The 6,760-nt window shown below is 40.5% G+C and overlaps 1 protein-coding gene across 1 annotated transcript in view; it reads left to right on the forward strand.

Annotated features, from left to right (window-relative positions):
- Positions 1 to 206: 206 nt before the first annotated feature.
- LOC143289609 (uncharacterized) overlaps positions 207 to 6,760 on the forward strand; it is an 84,751-nt gene continuing 78,197 nt past the window's right edge. The window contains exon 1 of the mRNA XM_076598651.1: positions 207 to 553. The gene's annotated coding sequence lies outside the window, so the exon portion shown is untranslated. The remainder of the gene's footprint in view (positions 554 to 6,760) is intronic.

The following is a 6,760-nucleotide window of genomic DNA, read 5'->3' on the forward strand; positions in this document are numbered from 1 at the left end:
CACGTGAAACTCGTTGCCAAACGCGGTGTGTGTGTGTGCGTGCGCGCGCTGTGGGGCCACTAACCACAACCGCCACCACAGTTGACCAGAATCCGACCAACCAAATGTCCGCGTTGTGCTGCCCACGAGGTGGGAGGGATTATCCCTCTTGAAATAAAAGAGAAAGTCGCCCTGAGTTTCTTCCACTCTGTTTTTTCCGGCGAAATCTTCTCCTGACTGGTCGGTCCTGCTCTCCAAGAAAGAACGTCGTCTTCTTCTTCTTCGTCACGTCAAAACCTTGGCCACACAAGCTGCTGTTTAGACAGTAGGGGAAAAATAACTCCCCCCCCCTGTCAGAAAAATCCATCCTGTATTCAGCGTTCGAGTTAGCTGGCTGAGTCCTCCAGCAAGTTAAGCCACAGCCAATTTGTTTCATATCGCCTGGAAAAAACAACAAAAGCAAAATAAACAAGAAAGAGAGTGTTATCAACACTTAAAAGCTTCCCGTCTTTATATCCATCTGAAGCAGTTCTGTTGACCGACTTGCCATTCCAAAGACTTCATTCAAGTTGCAGTGAGTATTCGTGTCTTTTTCACTTTGTTGTTGTTGTCTGTATAAGTTGTGTCTTTGTGATGTATGTATGTTTCTTTCTTGTTTTCTTTTTTCACTCACTTGTGTAACCAAAGTGAGTCTATGTTTTAACCCGGTGTTCGGTTGTCTGTGTGTGTGTGTGTGTGTGTGTGTGTGTGTGTGTGTGTGTGTGTGTGTGTGTGTCTGTCTGTCTGTGTGTCCGTGGTAAACTTTAACATTGATATTTTCTCTGCAAATACTTTGTCAGTTGACACCAAATTAGGCATAAAAATAGGAAAAATTCAGTTCTTTCCAGTCATCTTGTTTAAAACAATATTGCACCTCTGGGATGGGCACACACAAAAAAAATAATGAAGCCTAATTATATGCAAACTGCATTTACTGTTATATTTATATTTTTTGTATTCTCTAAACTTGGCACTTTGATCTGATATTCTGACCCAACAACAAGAGCAGTCATTATTATCATTTTTTGTTCAAACAGGAACTTATTTTGCTAAGCATGGAAGTTTTATTTATTTTGCAAACATTTTGGTGCAGATAGTAAAAAAGGTAAATTACTCTGTAATTAATGCTAGGGGACATAATTTGCTTTAAACTGATCTTTCTCATCTTAAACATTACATTTTGAAATTATACTCAATACATAAAAGGCTTGAGTGTTTTACTCTCAGTCACAAGTGAGTCTTGAAGGCCTTGCCTCTCTTGTTTTTCTTTCTTTTCTGAGTGTTGCATTGTCTGGAATTTCTGTGTGTATGGCATTTTCCTTTCTTTCGATCCGTCTTTTGTGTTTTCTGTCTGTCTGTCTTTCTCTCTGTCTTTCTTTTCAACTCTTTTTACACGTTGTGGTTTTTCAGATTCCCCGCTCCCCGCCCCCGCCCCCCTCCCCTAAATCCTGTCTCCGCATCTTTACCTTTTGTAGGGACTTCTTCCTCCAACTCCAGCTCCTCCTGTTCCTTCTGTGAACTTCTACAGTCTTTGTTTTTATGTATTCATCATCTTCTCCTTCACTTTACACTGCTCGTCTTTCTCTCTGTCTGATTTCTTTTCTTTTCTTTTTTTCGTCATCATCTTCGTTTTTATCACAGTCTCCCGCCCCCCACCCCCCACCCCCACCCCCTATCTCTCTCTCTCTCTCTCCCTCTCTCTTTCAGACACGCACACACTCTCTCTCTCTCTCTCTTTCTCTCCATCCCCTACTCCCCCACTCTCTCTCTCTTTCACTGATGTACTTATTCCTTTTTCCTTTAAAATGATAAGAAACGTACGTTCGTTCGTTCTCTTCCTCTCTCTCATCATGAGTATTTGTGCGCGTTGACGTTAGCACGCATATGTTTCTGACCAGCAGGAGGAGGTCGGTCTCATGAACAGGAATCGGCGGTCATGTTCATTAAAAAATATAAAAAAAGTTTGGGTCCAAAGCGGTCGCGTGGTCCAAGAGTCTTTACTCGGGCAGTCGGTGTTCGAAGCCTCTCTCTATGCTCCGTTTCTTCGCCGTTCTTTGTCCCCGGTGAGAGAGTTGGGGTGCCGTTCATCCCGGCGCTGACCGTGAAGGGTTGACAGGCTTCCTTGTATCAGACCAATTCGTGGAGGGTTGACAGGGATTCTAGTGTCAGATCCATCTGTGGAATGTTGACTGGGCTCTTTGTATCAGTCCAATTACTGGAGGGTTGACAGGGTTCCTTGTATCAGTCCAATTAGTGGAGGGTTGACAGTGTTCCTTGTATCAGTCCTATTTGTAGAGAGTTGACAGGGTTCCTTGTATCAGTCCAATTAGTGGAGGGTTGACAGGGTTCCTTGTATCAGTCCAATTACTGGAGGGTTGACAGGGTTCCTTGTATCAGTCCAATTAGTGGAGGGTTCACAGTGTTCCTTGTATCAGTCCTATTTGTAGAGAGTTGACAGGGTTCCTTGTATCAGTCCAATTAGTGGAGTGTTCACAGGGCTCCTAATATCAGCCCTGACAGTGGACAGTTGAAAGGGTTCCTAGTATCAGCCCTGATAGTGGAGGGTTGAAAGGGTTCCTAGTATCAGCCCTGACAGTGGACAGATGAAAGGGTTCATAGTATCAGCCCTGACAGTGGATGGTTGAAAGGGTTCATAGTATCAGCCCTGACAGTGGACAGTTGAAAGGGTTCCTAGTATCAGCCCTGATAGTGGAGGGTTGAAAGGGTTCCTAGTATCAGCCCTGACAGTGGACAGTTGAAAGGGTTCCTAGTATCAGCCCTGACAGTGGACAGTTGAAAGGGTTCCTAGTATCAGCCCTGATAGTGGAGGGTTGAAAGGGTTCCTAGTATCAGCCCTGACAGTGGACAGTTGAAAGGGTTCCTAGTATCAACCCTGACAGTGGAGTGTTGACAGGGTTCCTAGTATCAGCCCGGACAGTGGACAGTTGAAAGGGTTCCTAGTATCAGCCCGGACAGTGGTTGAAAGGGTTCCTAGTATCAGCCCTGACAGTGGAGGGTTGAATGGGTTCATAGTATCAGCCCTGACAGTGGACAGTTGAAAGGGTTCATAGTATCAGCCCTGACAGTGGAGGGTTGAAAGGGTTCCTAGTATCAGCCCTGACAGTGGAGGGTTGAAAGGGTTCATAGTATCAGCCCTGACAGTGGAGGGTTGAAAGGGTTCCTAGTATCAGCCCTGACAGTGGAGGGTTGAAAGGGTTCATAGTATCAGCCCTGACAGTGGAGGGTTGAAAGGGTTCATAGTATCAGCCCGGACAGTGGAGGGTTGAAAGGGTTCATAGTATCAGCCCTGACAGTGGAGGGTTGAAAGGGTTCATAGTATCAGCCCGGACAGTGGAGGGTTGAAAGGGTTCCTAGTATACTGATCTCAGCGTCATTGTCTTCCTTGGTTTCAGGAAACGTCATTTGTATGGGCTGCTCAAACGTTCTGTTTCCGCACACTGGGAAAGAAAGACATGCCATACTGTTGTTACGTTTATAAAATCCTGTTTTGCTTCTGAGGAAAACGGAAGTACCAGTACATGCACCATGTGTTGTTAATAAACGCTTCTTTGGTGCATGTGCGAATGCTTCTTGTTTCTCTGTGAACGTTGTATATTCTTGTGCATTGTGTCCGAATATGAATGCAGATTTTCTCTTTTTTTTCTTTCTTTTTTTTTATACTTTGTTTGACACTGTGAGGTGAACTGTCAAAAAAGTTCTGTGTACGCGAATAATGAAACGTTTTTGTTTTGTTGTTTTGTATCCGTTGAAAAAAAAATGTTGTTTTTTGTCTATATACATTATCAGAAAACTAAAGACTTAAGTTGCTTCCCTTTATCAAAGAGCAGTCACGATTTTCTGCCAAATATATCATGTTCGTCGATACTTCAAACGAATGCTTCTTGCTATTATATTAATTTGTAAACATTCAGTATTTTATGATAGTAGGTGAAATTTGAAGAAACAAAGCAGCAGAATTTGAAGAGAGAGACTAATTTACTACGAAACTATAAAGAACACGAGACGCAGTGAACAAATCATCACTCAAGAAATATGGCGTGGTGGCCCTGTGGGAACGCGTTCCCAGAGGATCGAATCCCGCACTCTCCAGTATGTTCTCCGCCACCACCACCTTCCACTGGTCCCTGAATGCTTGTCTTGACGCTAGTCATTTGGATGATACGATAAACGGAGGTCCCGTGTGTAGCTTGCACTTAGCGCACGGAAAAGAATCCACGGCAACAAAACGGTTGGCCCTGACCATTTCCTTTTCGTATTAAAAACCACTCAAAGAAGGAATATAATTTTTTCCTCTTTTTTATACAACTTGCTCTGAAACTCGATCCCGATAGTGCATTCATCTTTAGCTATGAAATTGTTTACATTATGTTTATCCCAATTTCAGGACTTATTTCTAAGAATGTTTTCCATTATTTCCTTTCATTCCAATTTTAAGGCATATCCCGTTCAGAAAAAAAGTTATGCTTTTCTTTCTTTTGGTATTAAAGAAAGTCCATCGTTTCAACACCCTTGATTTAATGCTTTAAGGATTAAACATTTTGTTAAAACCCATCGTTTCAACACCCTTGATTTAATGCTTTAATGATTAAACATTTTGTTAAAACCCATCGTTCAACACCCTTGATTTAATTCTTTAATAATTAAACATTTTGTTAAAAACCATTGTTTCAACACCCTTGATTTGATGCGTCCGTGATTAAACATTTTGTTAAAACCCATCGTTTCAACACCCTTGATTTGATGCGTCAGTGATTAAACATTTTGTTAAAACCCATTGTTTCAACACCCTTGATTTGATGCGTCAGTGATTAAACATTTTGTTAAAACCCATTGTTTCAACACCCTTGATTTGATGCGTCAGTGATTAAACATTTTGTTAAAACCCATTGTTTCAACACCCTTGATTTGATGCGTCAGTGATTAAACATTTTGTTAAAACCAATCGTTTCAACACCCTTGATTTGATGCATCAGTGATTAAACATTTTGTTAAAACCCATCCTTTCAACACCCTTGATTTGATGCGTCAGTGATTAAACATTTTGTTAAAACCCATTGTTTCAACACCCTTGATTTGATGCGTCAGTGATTAAACATTTTGTTAAAACCCATTGTTTCAACACCATTGATTTGATGCGTCAGTGATTAAACATTTTGTTAAAACCCTTCGTTTCAACACCCTTGATTTGATGCATCAGTGATTAAACATTTTGTTAAAACCCATTGTTTCAACACCCTTGATTTGATGCGTCAGTGATTAAACATTTTGTTAAAACCCGTCCTTTCAACACCCTTGATTTAATGCTTTAATGATTAAACATTTTGTTAAAACCCATCGTTTCAACACCCTTGATTTAATGCTTTAATGATTAAACATTTTGTTAAAACCAATTGTTTCAACACCCTTGATTTAATGTGTCAGTGATTAAACATTTTGTTAAAACCCATCGTTTCAACACCCTTGATTTGATGCTTCAATGATTAAACATTTTGTTAAAACCCATCGTTTCAACACCCTTGATTTAATGCTTTAATGATTAAACATTTTGTTAAAACCCATCGTTTCAACACCCTTGATTTGATGCGTCAGTGATTAAACATTTTGTTAAAACCCATCGTTTCAACACCCTTGATTTGATGCGTCAGTGATTAAACATTTTGTTAAAACCCATCGTTTCAACACCCTTGATTTGATGCGTCAGTGATTAAACATTTTGTTAAAACTACATCCCATGTTGTCTTCAGAAACATCGTGACGATCTAGTGAATTCATTTTCTCCCCCACCCCCACCCCCCCACCCCCACCCCCCTTTTTAAAATTTATTGTTTTACATTGTCATTTTTCTTTTTCTTTTTTCTCTTTTTGCTTGTTCCCTTCCGTTCCTCTCTGTTTTCTTTGTAAGTTTCTTTTGTTTTTTCTTCATTGTATCATTGTTTTTCAATTTCATTTCCGCTTCTTGACCCAAAAATACTCAGAATTCGGTTGTTGTTTTTTTCTATTTATCTGATAAAAAAACAAAACAAAAAAAACATAAGTGAACAAAATAAAGAGATCAAACTGGCACACGCTAATCTTCTACATTTTTCATTTAATTTGGGGCGGGATGGGGTAAAAGAGAGAAAGATAAGGATACGGATACGGATAATTTATTGATCAGGCCGTAACCCTTATCAAGGGGTTAACAAACATTTGTTGCGTCGCATTTTGTTTGAATAAACACGAGAAGAAAAAAATGACATGAAACACATATCTATACATTAACACAACATATGACGAGGTTACAATTTCTCTAAATCCCAATGCTTTATACAGGAAAACGGACAAAGTCCATACATCATTTTGTCAGTTTGGACGACATCAATAAGCACAACTCAAAACGCACAAGGCTGTTGGTGGTATCTAACTGGAATATATCTTTCTTTTAACCCTTTAAGAGCTGTGCAGCTCAAACAAAATGCACATCGTCTTCTTTCTCTTTCTGGCATAATGGGGCAAATCAAATAATTGATATCGGGTTCCCTGTGTCTGTAACGTTCCCTGTGTCTGTAACGTTCCCTGTGTCTGTAACGATGTGCCGCCAAACTCCACACACCCAACCTAAATCCTGCAGTCATTATCGGGTTCCCTGTGTCTGTAACGATGTGCCGCCAAACTCCACACACCCAACCTAAATCCTGCAGTCATTATCGGGTTCCCTGTGTCTGTAACGTTCCCTGTGTCT

Source organism: Babylonia areolata, chromosome 14 (assembly GCF_041734735.1).
Source record: "Babylonia areolata isolate BAREFJ2019XMU chromosome 14, ASM4173473v1, whole genome shotgun sequence".
In the NCBI taxonomy this organism is placed as follows: Eukaryota; Metazoa; Mollusca; class Gastropoda; order Neogastropoda; family Buccinidae; genus Babylonia; species Babylonia areolata.